This window comes from Artemia franciscana, unplaced genomic scaffold (assembly GCF_032884065.1).
Source record: "Artemia franciscana unplaced genomic scaffold, ASM3288406v1 Scaffold_1551, whole genome shotgun sequence".
Taxonomy (NCBI): domain Eukaryota; kingdom Metazoa; phylum Arthropoda; class Branchiopoda; order Anostraca; family Artemiidae; genus Artemia; species Artemia franciscana.
Genome location: NW_027062862.1, coordinates 45,953 through 61,541, shown reverse-complemented (window position 1 = coordinate 61,541; position 15,589 = coordinate 45,953). Strand labels below are relative to the sequence as shown.

General features: G+C 36.9%; 1 long non-coding RNA gene across 1 annotated transcript; it reads left to right on the top strand.

Moving 5' to 3' along the window:
• Nucleotides 1-776: 776 nt before the first annotated feature.
• Nucleotides 777-14,361, top strand: LOC136042590 (uncharacterized). The gene is made up of 3 exons (XR_010621356.1): nucleotides 777-947; nucleotides 11,222-11,304; nucleotides 14,173-14,361. It is a non-coding gene; the product is annotated as an uncharacterized LOC136042590 (long non-coding RNA).
• Nucleotides 14,362-15,589: the final 1,228 nt, after the last annotated feature.

Below are 15,589 nucleotides of genomic sequence, written 5' to 3'. Positions count from 1 at the left end.
AAAGCTTTGTATATGATGATATTGGGCTATACATGTTCGAATAACGCTCAGAGAACTATTAGCGTAGTAAAAAAAAAAAAAAAAAAAAAAAAAAAAAAATGTTTCCGCCATCTTAAGTTTGACTTTTAAGGATTTTCGATGAGAATTGTCCGTGGTTTAAGAAGGTATGTATAAATGGCACCTTACCAAAAAGCTATAAACTCGAAGATAGACTTTTAATACGAGTTTTTTTACTTTAATTTTCACGTACAGTTTGGCACAAAATGGCTAAAACAGCACCTTGCAACGGTGCGACCTGACCATAAATAATTGATATCGTCTGTTTTCATTCGGGCAGCTGAGTCAAATATTGTCGATTTCATTCGTTACCTCCTTGTCTCCCTCTTCATTGACATTCACTTGCGTTTTGCACATTAAATGTGCGCTGGATTAGGATCCTTTGTCTCAGAAGGCGAGGATTCGAATCCTAGTGTGCCCAGTTATTTAGTTTGGGACGGGGGTTAGTGGCGTGACTCTGTAAGTTCAGCCGGAGTCGATCCAGCACTAGATGGGTACCTGGAGAAATATGGGGAAGGTAAACAGGAAGGGTGTGCGATAGCACAGGATGGTTGGCCCCAACCCCCTGTTGCACATCCTGGCTGAAGGGCCAAGAAAGGGATATCAGCACCGCCGGTAGGGACCGCAAAGTCTGATGCCGTATTCCTTTTTTAGTGTACTATTTGCCGTTTTATTTTAAAGATGGTGTTAATATTTTTGGCTTGTTTGATTGCTGACTGTGCATACCTAAGTTTGGAATTGAAGTTTCACTTTATAAAACTTAATTTTTTATTATATAAGTTTTTTTAAGTAAGGAATTATTTTTAGGCTCTTGAAACAAAATTAGCGTCCTGCAAGACCTTAGTAAAAGAGACAAACAAGTCGACCACTAGCGCCAAAGATATATCAAGGTATGTTGCTTGTTTTCTATTAAAATGAACTAGTTTAGTTTGCCATTTTATTTCCTTTGTTTTTAATCTTAAGAATGAAAAAAAAATGAATCTTATTCTTCAACTTTTCTTAACTTTGTGTAGTAACTTGAAGCCATCTGAACATCTACATATTATCTGTAGCAAACTTCCGAGTAAGAGAGAATTTGTTTTTGCGTTCCTTTTGCAATACCATCTAACTTTTAAAGTATCTTGGTTTCTTGGCATGTCGACAAAAAAGAAATACGCCATTGCCATCTAACTTTTTAAGTTTCTTGGCATTTTTCAGTGTAATAATAAACCAATATTAGTTTAAGCAGTGTAGCTGGCTAAATTACTATATTAACAAGTGTCTGATCTCCAGTTTCTAAGAAAAATTATATTTAAGAAGCTTGAAAAAATTCAAAAAAATGCCAAACGGTAAATGGGGCTGGTTTTTGTCGGGCACTAGTGCCAGTTTCTATTCATAATCTTTGAACTGAACCATTAAATATGCAATTATATACAAGAGTTTCCTTTTCTCACTGCTCAAAGGACCAAAGTTAACAGTGAAAGCTGTGGGATAAGTGATAATGGTGATTAATTGAAGGACTAGAAAGACAGAAATCCATACGATTGCCATGAACCTGAATATGGTTAATTAATGGGACGTTTTTATACCCTATTGTTTGCTGTAATGATAATGATTTATCCATGACCCGCTATGCATCTCTTCAGAAAAGCCGAGTCAAAAAAAATAGTAACCGGTTGGAGTTGAAGGCATTGTTTTTTTGTTTGTTTTTTCAATAGCTTTTGGTTCTTCTTCTTCTGCTAATGAATTGTTATAAGCTTACCTCTAATATTTTATGCCTTATACCCGAGGCCTGTTTTATTTAGAAAGGCTTGTTACAGTTTGTTCCCTACTTTCTTCGTTTTATTAGGGAATGATGCATAGCCATACTTTGTGTGTGTGTTTATTCATACTTGCTACAATATAGAGTTCGGTAAATATGGAGCAGTTTACATTACTGATTTGAATTAATGGTATCCAAAACTAAATCAGAAACAAAACAAAATCTCTTATATAACCTCTAATAACCTCTATTAATAACCTTTAATATCTATATAAACCTCTTATATCTCTTTCTCTCACCTAAATTTTGTTTTTCGCTTGCTGTTGTATAACCTTTGTGTTTTTCAATTCTTGCCCTTTTTTATCTGTTAGTTTAGAGTAGTTTTTCGTTGATAAAAGCTTTGAATTTCAGACTTTTTTTATTACTGGTACATTTTTAATTTCAGACTTTTTATAATTATTAAGTACACTGAATAAACTTGCTTTTAGCAGGCAGTATTCATGGAGACTTAAAAAAAAAATTGGAGGCAGACGCGCCTTGCAGACAAGTATTGAATTCATCGGTTACCAAATCGACAAGTAGTTTAGTTTGCCATTTCATTTTCTTTGTTTTTAATCTTGAGAATAAAAAAACCCGAATCTTATTTTTCAACTTTTCTTAACTTTGTGGAGTGTAACTTGAAGCCCTCTGAACATCTACATATTATCTGCAGCAAACTTCAGAGTCAGAGAGCCTTTGTTTTTATGTTCCTTTTGTAATACCATCTACTTTTAAAGTATCTTGGTTTCTTGGCATGTCGACAAAAAAGAAATACGTTAATGCCATCTAACTTTTAAAGTTTCTTGGCATTTTTCAGTGTAATAATAAATCAATATTAGTTTAACTAGTGTAGCTGGCTAAATTACTGTGTTAACAAGTGTCTGATCTTCAGAAAAGCCGAGTCAAAAAAATAATAGTAACCAGTTGGTGTTTTTTTTTTGTTTTTTTTTCTCAATAGCTTTAGGTTCTTCTATATTTCGTATATAATGCAGGATCGATGTGAAGAGCCATCTATAATTGTAATTCCATATATTATGTTCAGAACTAAGATGATCCGGGGTAATTCAACATCTACTATTGAATGACATTGATGTTGTTATTGTTGAAGTTGTAAGTTTTATTGGTAACAGTATAGAATTAAGGCTCTTCTGAAGGAAGCTTCGTAATAAAATAAACGTAGTAACATTAGATTCCTTATCTTATACTCGTTTTCAATATAATAGTTGTTAACTGACAATGCAAGCCACCCCCGCTCATGATGGCCCCCCCTTGGAATATATACAAACTAAAAGAAACTACTAGAACATTGGAATTCTTATTATATAATATGCAGCATTTTTCTTATAATCAGATTGTTCGGCTTCCTTCCATTATCATCCACTTTTAATATCATTTCAAATAATATTTTGGACAATATTGCTCTCAGTCCCAGGTGAAGATAGAATCAAAACTGCAGAAAAATATTCTCTATAAAAGAAATTATAAAGGATAGTTAGATTCAGTTTATGGATAAATATGTTATCAAGGCTATATATGGGATCATTAGGGGGGGGGGGATTGTGTTGCACTGTCGGGTAACGAGTATTGTATTGAAAAGGAGCATAAAATTAGGAATTTAATGTTACTAATTTTATTAATATGTTTCCTTTAGAAGAGGCGTAATTCCATTGTTACTGTTACATTTCTGGTTAGTTAGACAAAATATATAACTTCCTGCTGCGTGTTTATAAACATCGATATGAAGAGCCGTCGATATTTATAATTGTTTGTCTTTTTTTTTAGAACTAAGATGACGCGCGGTAATTCATCATCTGCTGTCTCAAGTTTATTGAAGTGATCTTCCCGAGTGAAAAGATTTTATTTTTAATGTCTGCCAAAGCAGTACAAAATTTATTTGTATTTACTAATAGAAAGCTTAATGCGCTGCAATGTTGTATGTTAAATCAACGTAATTAAATGCTTTTTTTAAGACTCTGGATTTTTTTCCAATTTGTAATCATTAAGCCAGCAATAGTCTTACATGGAAAAAGAGTATAAAATAAAGAATCTAATTATTAATTTTATTAATATGTTTCCTTTAGAAGAGGCGTAATACATCTTAGAAGACAGGGGAACTGATTTTTAATCTAAAATATGTTCAATGCTTGTGTACAATTTTTGCACTTAATGCCAAATCTAAAAATTAAGAACGTGTATAAAATCACCAGAAATGGGCCAAAAAAATTCATTAAGTGTTATGTATGATGCATTATGTTTCGTGGCTGCTGTGGCAAAAGATAGAAACTGCCATTAATTGTCAGTAAACTCTGTAAAAGAAGTGGCTGAATAATTAAAACTACGTAAGAATATTACCCTAACCACTTGTTCCAATTTAAAATGAAACATTTATTTCATAACAGCAAAAAATGTAAGCTATGCATTAATATGTTTATTATTAAAGTTCAACAAAATCAAACACTTAAAATTATTGGTTAGGCTAATCGATTTACCTGGAGAATATTTTTGACCAATCAGGCTATGCTATTTCGAATTATTTATCTACTACTACTACTACTACTAATAACTCACCGCAGCACCAAGCCGCCTGAGGCCATCACAGCTACGCGCACTCCTCCTCCAATCCAATCTATTCAAGGCCTCCCTCTTTACACCCTCCCAGGTTTTTACCTAATTGTTTCAGCCAAAATGTGACTGTATATGCACTTGTTTTGGTATAAGCCTAAGGTCGTCATTTATATTCCCTGTGTCCCGGTGTCCCGGTCATCATTTTCGTCCCGGTTGTCATTTGTGTCCCGGTGCTTTGTTGATGGTGACTGCTAATCGAACATTCCTTGTCTCCTGGTCGCTTTCTCTTTGAGTGTCCCTTTCGTCATTTTTATTCCCTATGTCCCGGTGTCCCGGTCGTCATTTGAGTCCCGATGTCGAGGTCTGTAATTTCGTCAGTCGTCAAGACATGACGTAAGTCAACACACAATCATGACGTTAATCGACAGACACACATACAACTTATTTTTATATATATCTACTAGCTGTTGGAATTTGCTGTCTACCAGCAAATTTTAGTACTTTTATGTATCTACTAGCAAATCTTACTAGCAAATTTTCTACTAGCAAATTTTATAGATCTACAAACAAATTTTCAATTCGTATTCAGATCTATACCTCATTATTTTAACGATGTTTTCCTTTGTCCCGGTCGTTATTTATAGTCCCTGTGTCTCGGTCGTCATTTATATTCCCTGTGTCCCAGCGTCCCGGTCGTCATTTGTGTCCCGGTGTCCCGGTCTGTAATTTCTCTTCGAAAAATCCCTGTGTCCCGGTCGTCATTTATATATCTTCCCTGTACCCCCGTCGTCCCCTTTGTAGTTGTGTCACTGTGTCCCGGTTGTCATTTATATTCCCTGTGTCCCGGTGTCCCAGTCTGTAATTTCTCTTTGAGGTTCCCGGTCGTCATTTATATTCCCTATATCCCCGTGTCCCGGTCGTCATTTGTGTCCCGGTCTGTAATTTCATCAGTTGACAAACATGACGTTAGTCGACACACAATTTCATGACGCATACAGCTCAATCCTTACAATGACGTCAGTCGACACACCTGACGTCACTCGACAGACACACAGACAACTTATTTTTATATATATAGATATATAGCTGTTGGGGGGGGGCTCGGGGGGGCATCGCGCCCCCAAGCCCCCCGCGCACGTAAGTCGTTACACGCCATATTAGTTACCTGCCATTGTAGTTGTGTCCCTGTGTCCCACCTGTAAATTGAGATAGATATAAATATATATATTTTTTGAACTACATAAAACTTGCGAATATACAACATTCTTCGCTGTCCAATTTAACTACGTAAAACTTATACAACATTCTTCCATGTCCCATTGTTTGTGCATATAAATAGATTGTTAGGTTTACCGACTCTTGAACATGCAACATAAAATTGTCCATGGGAAAAGCAATCCGTATTCAGATCTATACCTGATTATTCTAATGATTGCCCTTTAACTTTGTTGATGCTGATTGCTAATCAAACATTCCCTGTGTCCCCGTCGTCATTTATATATTCCCGTGCCCCCCGGCACCCCCCTTGTAGTTGTGTCCCTGTGTCCTGGTCGTCATTTATATTCCCAGTATTCCGGTCGTCATTTGTGTCCCGGTGTCCCAGTCTGTACTTTTTCTTTGAGTGTCGAGGTCGTCATTCATATTCCCTGTGTCCCGGTGTCCCGGTCATCATTTTCGTTCCGGTTGTCATTTGTGTCCCAGTGCTTTGTTGATGGTGATTGCTAATCGAACATTCCTTGTCTCCTGGTCGCTTTCTCTTTGAGTGTCCCTTTCGTCATTTTTATTCCCTATGTCCCGGTGTCCCGGTCGTCATTTGTGTCCCGATGTCGAGGTCTGTAATTTCGTCAGTCGTCAAGACATGACGTAAGTCAACACACAATCATGACGTTAATCGACAGACACACATACAACTTATTTTTATATATATCTACTAGCCTTTGGAATTTGCTGTCTACCAGCAAATTTTAGTACTTTTATATATCTACTAGCAAATCTTACTAGCAAATTTTCTACTAGAAAATTTTATAGATCTACAAACAAATTTTCAATTCGTATTCAGATCTATACCTCATTATTTTAACGATGTGTCCCTTTGTCCCGGTCGTTATTTATAGTCCCTGTGTCTCGGTCGTCATTTATATTCCCTTTGTCCCAGCGTCCCGGTCGTCATTTGTGTCCCGGTGTCCCGGTCTGTAATTTCTCTTCGAACAATCCCTGTGTCCCGGTCGTCATTTATATATCTTCCCTGTACCCCCGTCGTCCCCTTTGTAGTTGTGTCACTGTGTCCCGGTCGTCATTTATATTCCCTGTGTCCCGGTGTCCCAGTCTGTAATTTCTCTTTGAGGTTCCCGGTCGTCATTTATATTCCCTGTATCCCCGTGACCCGGTCGTCATTTGTTTCCCGGTCTGTAATTTCATCAGTTGACAAACATGACGTCAGTCGACACACAATTTCATGACGCATACAGCTCAATCCTTACAATGACGTCAGTCGACACACCTGACGTCTCTCGACAGACACACAGACAACTTATTTTTATATATATAGATATATAGATGTTGGGGGGGGCTCGGGGGGGGGGGGGGGCGCGCGTAAGTCGTTACACGCCATATTAGTTACCTGCCATTGTAGTTGTGTCCCTGTGTCCCACCTGTGAATTGAGATAGATATAAATATATATATTTTTTGAACTACATAAAACTTGCGAATATACAACATTCTTCGCTGTCCAATTTAACTACGTAAAACTTAAGAATATACAACATTCTTCCATGTCCCATTGTTTGTTCATATAAATAGATTGTTAGGTTTGCCGACTCTTGAACATGCAACATAAAATTGTCCATGGGAAAAGCAATCCGTATTCAGATCTATACCTGATTATTCTAATGATTGCCCTTTAACTTTGTTGATGCTGATTGCTAATCAAACATTCCCTGTGTCCCCGTCGTCATTTATATATCCCCCTTTGCCCCCCGGCACCCCCCTTGTAGTTGTGTTCCTGTGTCCTGGTCGTCATTTATATTCCCAGTATTCCGGTCGTCATTTGTGTCCCGGTGTCCCAGTCTGTACTTTCTCTTTGAGTGTCGAGGTCGTCATTTATATTCCCTGTGTCCCGGTCTCCCGGTCATCATTTTCGTCCCGGTTGTCATTTGTGTCCCGGTGATTTGTTGATGGTGATTGCTAATCGAACATTCCTTGTCTCCTGGTCGCTTTCTCTTTGAGTGTCCCTTTCGTCATTTTTATTCCCGGTGTCCCGGTCGTCATTTGTGTCCCGATGTCGAGGTCTGTAATTTCGTCAGTCGTCAAGACATGACGTAAGTCAACACACAATCATGACGTTAATCGACAGACACACATACAACTTATTTTTATATATATATATACTAGCTGTTGGAATTTGCTGTCTACCCGCAAATTTTAGTACTTTTATATATCTACTAGCAAATCTTACTAGCAAATTTTCTACTAGGAAATTTTATAGATCTACAAACAAATTTTCAATTCGTATTCAGATCTATACCTCATTATTTTAACGATGTGACCCTTTGTCCCGGTCCTTATGTATAGTCCCTGTGTCTCGGTCGTCATTTATATTCCCTGTGTCCCAGCGTCCCGGTCGTCATTTGTGTCCCGGTGTCCCGGTCTGTAATTTCTCTTCGAAAAATCCCTGTGTCCCGGTCGTCATTTATATATCTTCCCTGTACCCCCGTCGTCCCCTTTGTAGTTGTGTCATTGTGTCCCGGTCGTCATTTATATCCCCTGTGTCCCGGTGTCCCAGTCTGTAATTTCTCTTTGAGGTTCCCGGTCATCATTTATATTCCCTGTATCCCCGTGTCTCGGTCGTCATTTGTGTCCCGGTCTGTAATTTCATCAGTTGACAAACATGACGTCAGTCGACACACAATTTCATGACGCATACAGCTCAATCCTTACAATGACGTCAGTCGACACACCTGACGTCACTCGACAGACACACAGACAACTTATTTTTATATATATAGATATATAGCTGTTGGGGGGGGGGGCTCGGGGGGCATCGCGCCCCCAAGCCCCCCTCGCTCGTAAGTCGTTACACGCCATATTAGTTACCTGCCATTGTAGTTTTGTCCCTGTGTCCCACCTGTGAATTGAGATAGATATAAATATATATATTTTTTGAACTACATAAAACTTGCGAATATACAACATTCTTCGCTGTCCAATTTAACTACGTAAAACTTAAGAATATACAACATTCTTCCATGTCCCATTGTGTGTGCATATAAATACATTGTTAGGTTTACCGACTCTTGAACATGCAACATAAAATTGTCCATGGGAAAAGCAATCCGTATTCAGATCTATACCTGATTATTCTAATGATTGCCCTTTAACTTTGTTGATGCTGATTGCTAATCAAACATTCCTTGTGTCCCCGTCGTAATTTATATATCCCCCTGTGCCCCCGGCACCCCCCTTGTAGTTGTGTCCCTGTGTCCTGGTCGTCATTTATATTCCCAGTATTCCGGTCGTCATTTGTGTCCCGGTGTCCCAGTCTGTACTTTCTCTTTGAGTGTCGAGGTCGTCATTTATATTCCCTGTGTCCCGGTGTCCCGGTCATCATTTTCGTCCCGGTTGTCATTTGTGTCCCGGTGCTTTGTTGATGGTGATTGCTAATCGAACATTCCTTGTCTCCTGGTCGCTTTCTCTTTGAGTGTCCCTTTCGTCATTTTTATTCCCTATGTCCCGGTGTCCCGGTCGTCATTTGTGTCCCGATGTCGAGGTCTGTAATTTCGTCAGTCGTCAAGACATGACGTAAGTCAACACACAATCATGACGTTAATCGACAGACACACATACAACTTATTTTTATATATATCTACTAGCTGTTGGAATTTGCTGTCTACCAGCAAATTTTAGTACTTTTATATATCTACTAGCAAATCTTACTAGCAAATTTTCTACTAGCAAATTTTATAGATCTACAAACAAATTTTCAATTCGTATTCAGATCTATACCTCATTATTTTAGCGATGTGTCCCTTTGTCCCGGTCGTTATTTATAGTCCCTGTGTCTCGGTCGTCATTTATATTCCCTGTGTCCCAGCGTCCCGGTCGTCATTTGTTTCCCGGTGTCCCGGTCTGTAATTTCTCTTCGAACAATCCCTGTGTCCCGGTCGTCATTTATATATCTTCCCTGTACCCCGTCGTCCCCTTTGTAGTTGTGTCACTGTGTCCCGGTCGTCATTTATATTCCCTGTGTCCCGGTGTCCCAGTCTGTAATTTCTCTTTGAGGTTCCCGGTCGTCATTTATATTCCCTGTATCCCCGTGTCCCGGTCGTCATTTGTGTCCCGGTCTGTAATTTCATCAGTTGACAAACATGACGTCAGTCGACACACAATTGTATGACGCATACAGCTCAATCCTCACAATGACGTCAGTCGACACACCTGACGTCACTCGACAGACACACAGACAACTTATTTTTATATATATAGATATATAGCTGTTGGGGGGGGGGGCTCGGGGGGTATCACGCCCCAAGCCCCCCGTGCGCTTAAGTCGTTACACGCCATATTAGTTACCTGCCATTGTAGTTGTGTCCCTGTGTCCCACCTGTGAATTGAGATAGATATAAATATATATATTTTTTGAACTACATAAAACTTGCGAATATACAACATTTTTCGCTGTCCAATTTAACTACGTAAATCTTAAGAAGTAAGTTTAGAACTTAGCAATTGTCTAATTGCTAAGTTTGAATTACTTAGGGGGGGTGGGGAAATTTTACATTTTTTTATTTATTAAATTTGTTTGTCCAAGTCGTTGCTTTCAAGACCAAGCAGCTCATATAGTCTATTCTGACAATAAATAAAGGCAGTTTGAAGTTTGCGAGAAAAAAAATATCGATTTTTTTTACCAAGCTCCGAAGTGGAAATTTTCAAGGAATTTTTTTCTAAGTTTGTTTTTATTTAAAGCTTTGTATATGATGATATTGGGCTATACATGTTCGAATAACGCTCAGAGAACTATTAGCGTAGTAAAAAAAAAAAAAAAAAAAAAAAAAAAAATGTTTCCGCCATCTTAAGTTTGACTTTTAAGGATTTTCGATGAGAATTGTCCGTGGTTTAAGAAGGTATGTATAAATGGCACCTTACCAAAAAGCTATAAACTCGAAGATAGACTTTTAATACGAGTTTTTTTACTTTAATTTTCACGTACAGTTTGGCACAAAATGGCTAAAACAGCACCTTGCAACGGTGCGACCTGACCATAAATAATTGATATCGTCTGTTTTCATTCGGGCAGCTGAGTCAAATATTGTCGATTTCATTCGTTACCTCCTTGTCTCCCTCTTCATTGACATTCACTTGCGTTTTGCACATTAAATGTGCGCTGGATTAGGATCCTTTGTCTCAGAGGGCGAGGATTCGAATCCTAGTGTGCCCAGTTATTTAGTTTGGGACGGGGGTTAGTGGCGTGACTCTGTAAGTTCAGCCGGAGTCGATCCAGCTCTAGATGGGTACCTGGAGAAATATGGGGAAGGTAAACAGGAAGGGTGTGCGAAAGCACAGGATGGTTGGCCCCAACCCCCTGTTGCACATCCTGGCTGAAGGGCCAAGAAAGGGATATCAGCACCGCCGGTAGGGACCGCAAAGTCTGATGCCGTATTCCTTTTTTAGTGTACTATTTGCCATTTTGTTTTAAAGATGGTGTTAATATTTTTGCTTGTTTGATTGCTGACTGTGCATACCTAAGTTTGGAATTGAAGTTTCACTTTATAAAACTTAATTTTTTATTATATAAGTTTTTTTAAGTAAGGAATTATTTTTAGGCTCTTTAAACAAAATTAGCGTCCTGCAAGACCTTAGTAAAAGAGACAAACAAGTCGACCACTAGCGCCAAAGATATATCAAGGTATGTTGCTTGTTTTCTATTAAAATGAACTAGTTTAGTTTGCCATTTTATTTCCTTTGTTTTTAATCTTAAGAATGAAAAAAAAATGAATCTTATTCTTCAACTTTTCTTAACTTTGTTTAGTAACTTAAAGCCATCTGAACATCTACATATTATCTGTAGCAAACTTCCGAGTCAGAGAGAATTTGTTTTTGCGTTCCTTTTGCAATACCATCTAACTTTTAAAGTATCTTGGTTTCTTGGCATGTCGACAAAAAAGAAATACGCCATTGCCATCTAACTTTTTAAGTTTCTTGGCATTTTTCAGTGTAATAATAAACCAATATTAGTTTAAGCAGTGTAGCTGGCTAAATTACTATATTAACAAGTGTCTGATCTCCAGTTTCTAAGAAAAATTATATTTAAGAAGCTTGAAAAAATTCAAAAAAATGCCAAACGGTAAATGGGGCTGGTTTTTGTCGGGCACTAGTGCCAGTTTCTATTCATAATCTTTGTACTGAACCATTAAATATGCAATTATATATAAGAGTTTCCTTTTCTCACTGCTCAAAGGACCAAAGTTGACAGTGAAAGCTGTGAGATAAGTGATAATGGTGATTAATTGAAGGACTAGAAAGACAGAAATCCATACGATTGCCATGAACCTGAATATGGTCAATTAATGGGACGTTTTTATACCCTATTGTTTGCTGTAATGATAATGATTTATCCATGACCCGCTATGCATCTCTTCAGAAAAGCCGAGTCAAAAAAAAATAGTAACCGGTTGGAGTTGAAGGCATTGTTTTTTTGTTTGTTTTTTCAATAGCTTTTGGTTCTTCTTCTTCTGCTAATGAATTGTTATAAGCTTACCTCTAATATTTTATGCCTTATACCCGAGGCCTGTTTTATTTAGAAAGGCTTGTTACAGTTTGTTCCCTACTTTCTTCGTTTTATTAGGGAATGATGCATAGCCATACTTTTTTTGTGTGTTTATTCATACTTGCTACAATATAGAGTTCGGTAAATATGGAGCAGTTTACATTACTGATTTGAATTAATGGTATCCAAAACTAAATCAGAAACAAAACAAAATCTTTTATATAACCTCTAATAACCTCTATTAATAACCTTTAATATCTATATAAACCTCTTATATCTCTTTCTCTCAACTAAATTTTGTTTTTCGCTTGCTGTTGTATAACCTTTGTGTTTTTCAATTCTTGCCCTTTTTTATCTGTTAGTTTAGAGTAGTTTTTCGTTGATAAAAGCTTTGAATTTCAGACTTTTTTTTATTACTGGTACATTTTTAATTTCAGACTTTTTATAATTATTAAATACACTGAATAAACTTGCTTTTAGCGGGCAGTATTCATGGAAACTTAAAAAAAAAATTGGAGGCAGACGCGCCTTGCAGACAAGTATTGAATTCATCGGTTACCAAATCGACAAGTAGTTTAGTTTGCCATTTCATTTTCTTTGTTTTTAATCTTGAGAATAAAAAAACCCGAATCTTATTTTTCAACTTTTCTTAACTTTGTGGAGTGTAACTTGAAGCCCTCTGAACATCTACATATTATCTGCAGCAAACTTCAGAGTCAGAGAGCCTTTGTTTTTATGTTCCTTTTGTAATACCATCTACTTTTAAAGTATCTTGGTTTCTTGGCATGTCGACAAAAAAAAAATACGTTAATGCCATCTAACTCTTAAAGTTTCTTGGCATTTTTCAGTGTAATAATAAATCAATATTAGTTTAACTAGTGTAGCTGGCTAAATTACTGCATTAACAAGTGTCTGATCGCCAGTTTCTAGGAAAAATTTTATTTAAGAAGCTTCAAAAATTCAAAAAAATGCCAAATGCTAGATGGCGCTAGTTTTTGCTCGGGCGCTAGTGCCAGTTTCTATTCATAGAAACTAGGACTAATAATGGGACGTTTTTACGCCCTGTTGTTTGCTGTAATGATAATGATTTGTTCATGACCCGCTATGCAAACTCTTCAGAAAAGCCGAGTCAAAAAAATAATACTAACCAGTTGGTGTTTTTTTTTGTTTTTTTTTTCTCAATAGCTTTAGGTTCTTCTATATTTCGTATATAATGCAGGATCGATGTGAAGAGCCATCTATAATTGTAATTCCATATATTATGTTCAGAACTAAGATGATCCGGGGTAATTCAACATCTACTATTGAATGACATTGATATTGTTATTGTTGAAGTTGTAAGTTTTATTGGTAACAGTATAGAATTAAGGCTCTTCTGAAGGAAGCTTCGTAATAAAATAAACGTAGTAACATTAGATTCCTTATCTTATACTCGTTTTCAATATAATAGTTGTTAACTGACAATGCAACCCACCCCCGCTCATGATGGCCCCCCCTTGGAATATATACAAACTAAAAGAAACTACTAGAACATTGGAATTCCTATTATATAATATGCAGCATTTTTCTTATAATCAGATTGTTCTGCTTCCTTCCATTATCATCCACTTTTAATATCATTTCAAATAATATTTTGGACAATATTGCTCTCAGTCCCAGGTGAAGATAGAATCAAAACTGCAGAAAAATATTCTCTATAAAAGAAATTATAAAGGATAGTTAGATTCAGTTTATGGATAAATATGTTATCAAGGCTATATATGGGATCATTAGGGGGGGGGGATTGTGTTGCACTGTCGGGTAACGAGTATTGTATTGAAAAGGAGCATAAAATTAGGAATTTAATGTTACTAATTTTATTAATATGTTTCCTTTAGAAGAGGCGTAATTCCATTGTTACTGTTACATTTCTGGTTAGTTAGACAAAATATATAACTTCCTGCTGCGTGTTTATAAACATCGATATGAAGAGCCGTCGATATTTATAATTGTTTGTCTTTTTTTTAGAACTAAGATGACGCGCGGTAATTCATCATCTGCTGTCTCAAGTTTATTGAAGTGATCTTCCCGAGTGAAAAGATTTTATTTTTAATTTCTGCCAAAGCAGTGCAAAATTTATTTGTATTTACTAATAGAAAGCTTAATGCGCTGCAATGTTGTATGTTAAATCAACGTAATTAAATGCTTTTTTTAAGACTCTGGATTTTTTTCCAATTTGTAATCATTAAGCCAGCAATAGTCTTACATGGAAAAAGAGTATAAAATAAAGAATCTAATTATTAATTTTATTAATATGTTTCCTTTAGAAGAGGCGTAATACATCTTAGAAGACAGGGGAACTGATTTTTAATCTAAAATATGTTCAATGCTTGTGTACAATTTTTGCACTTAATGCCAAATCTAAAAATTAAGAACGTGTATAAAATCACCAGAAATGGGCCAAAAAAATTCATTAAGTGTTATGTATGATGCATTATGTTTCGTGGCTGCTGTGGCAAAAGATAGAAACTGCCATTAATTGTAAGTAAACTCTGTAAAAGAAGTGGCTGAATAATTAAAACTACGTAAGAATATTACCCTAACCACTTGTTCCAATTTAAAATGAAACATTTATATCATAACAGCAAAAAATCTAAGCTATGCATTAATATGTTTATTATTAAAGTTCAACAAAATCAAACACTTAAAATTATTGGTTAGGCTAATCGATTTACCTGGAGAATATTTTTGACCAATCAGGCTATGCTATTTTCAATTATTTATCTACTACTACTACTACTACTAATAACTCACTGCAGCACCAAGCCGCCTGAGGCCAACACAGCTACGCGCACTCCTCCTCCAATCCAATCTATTCAAGGCTTCCTCTTTACACCCTCCCAGGTTTTTACCTAATTGTTTCAGCCAAAATGTGACTGGATATGCACTTGTTTTGGTATAAGCCTAAGGTTTAGCCTATATTATAGACTATTGTTATTAGACTACTAGCTGTTGGTGTGGCGCTTCGCGCCCCCCAAGCTCCCCCCCCGCGTACGTAAATCGTCACGATCCATATTAGTTACGTGCCATATTAGTTACGCGCCATTATAGTTGTGTCCCTTTGTCCCACTTGTGAATATAGATAGATATATATATATATATGTTTTTAACTACGTAAAACTTGTGAATATACAATATTCTTCGCTGTCCCATTGTCTGTGCATATAAATAGATTGTCAGGTTTACCGACTCTTGAACATGCAACATATAATTGTCCATGGGAAAACAATCCGTATTCTATACCGCATTTTTCTAATGATTGCCCTTGGGCTTTGTTGATGGTAATTGCTAATCGAATATTCCCTGTGTCCCCATCGTCATTTATATATCCCCCATGTGCCCTTCCGGCGTCCTGATTGTAGTTGTGTCCCTGTTCCCGGTTGTC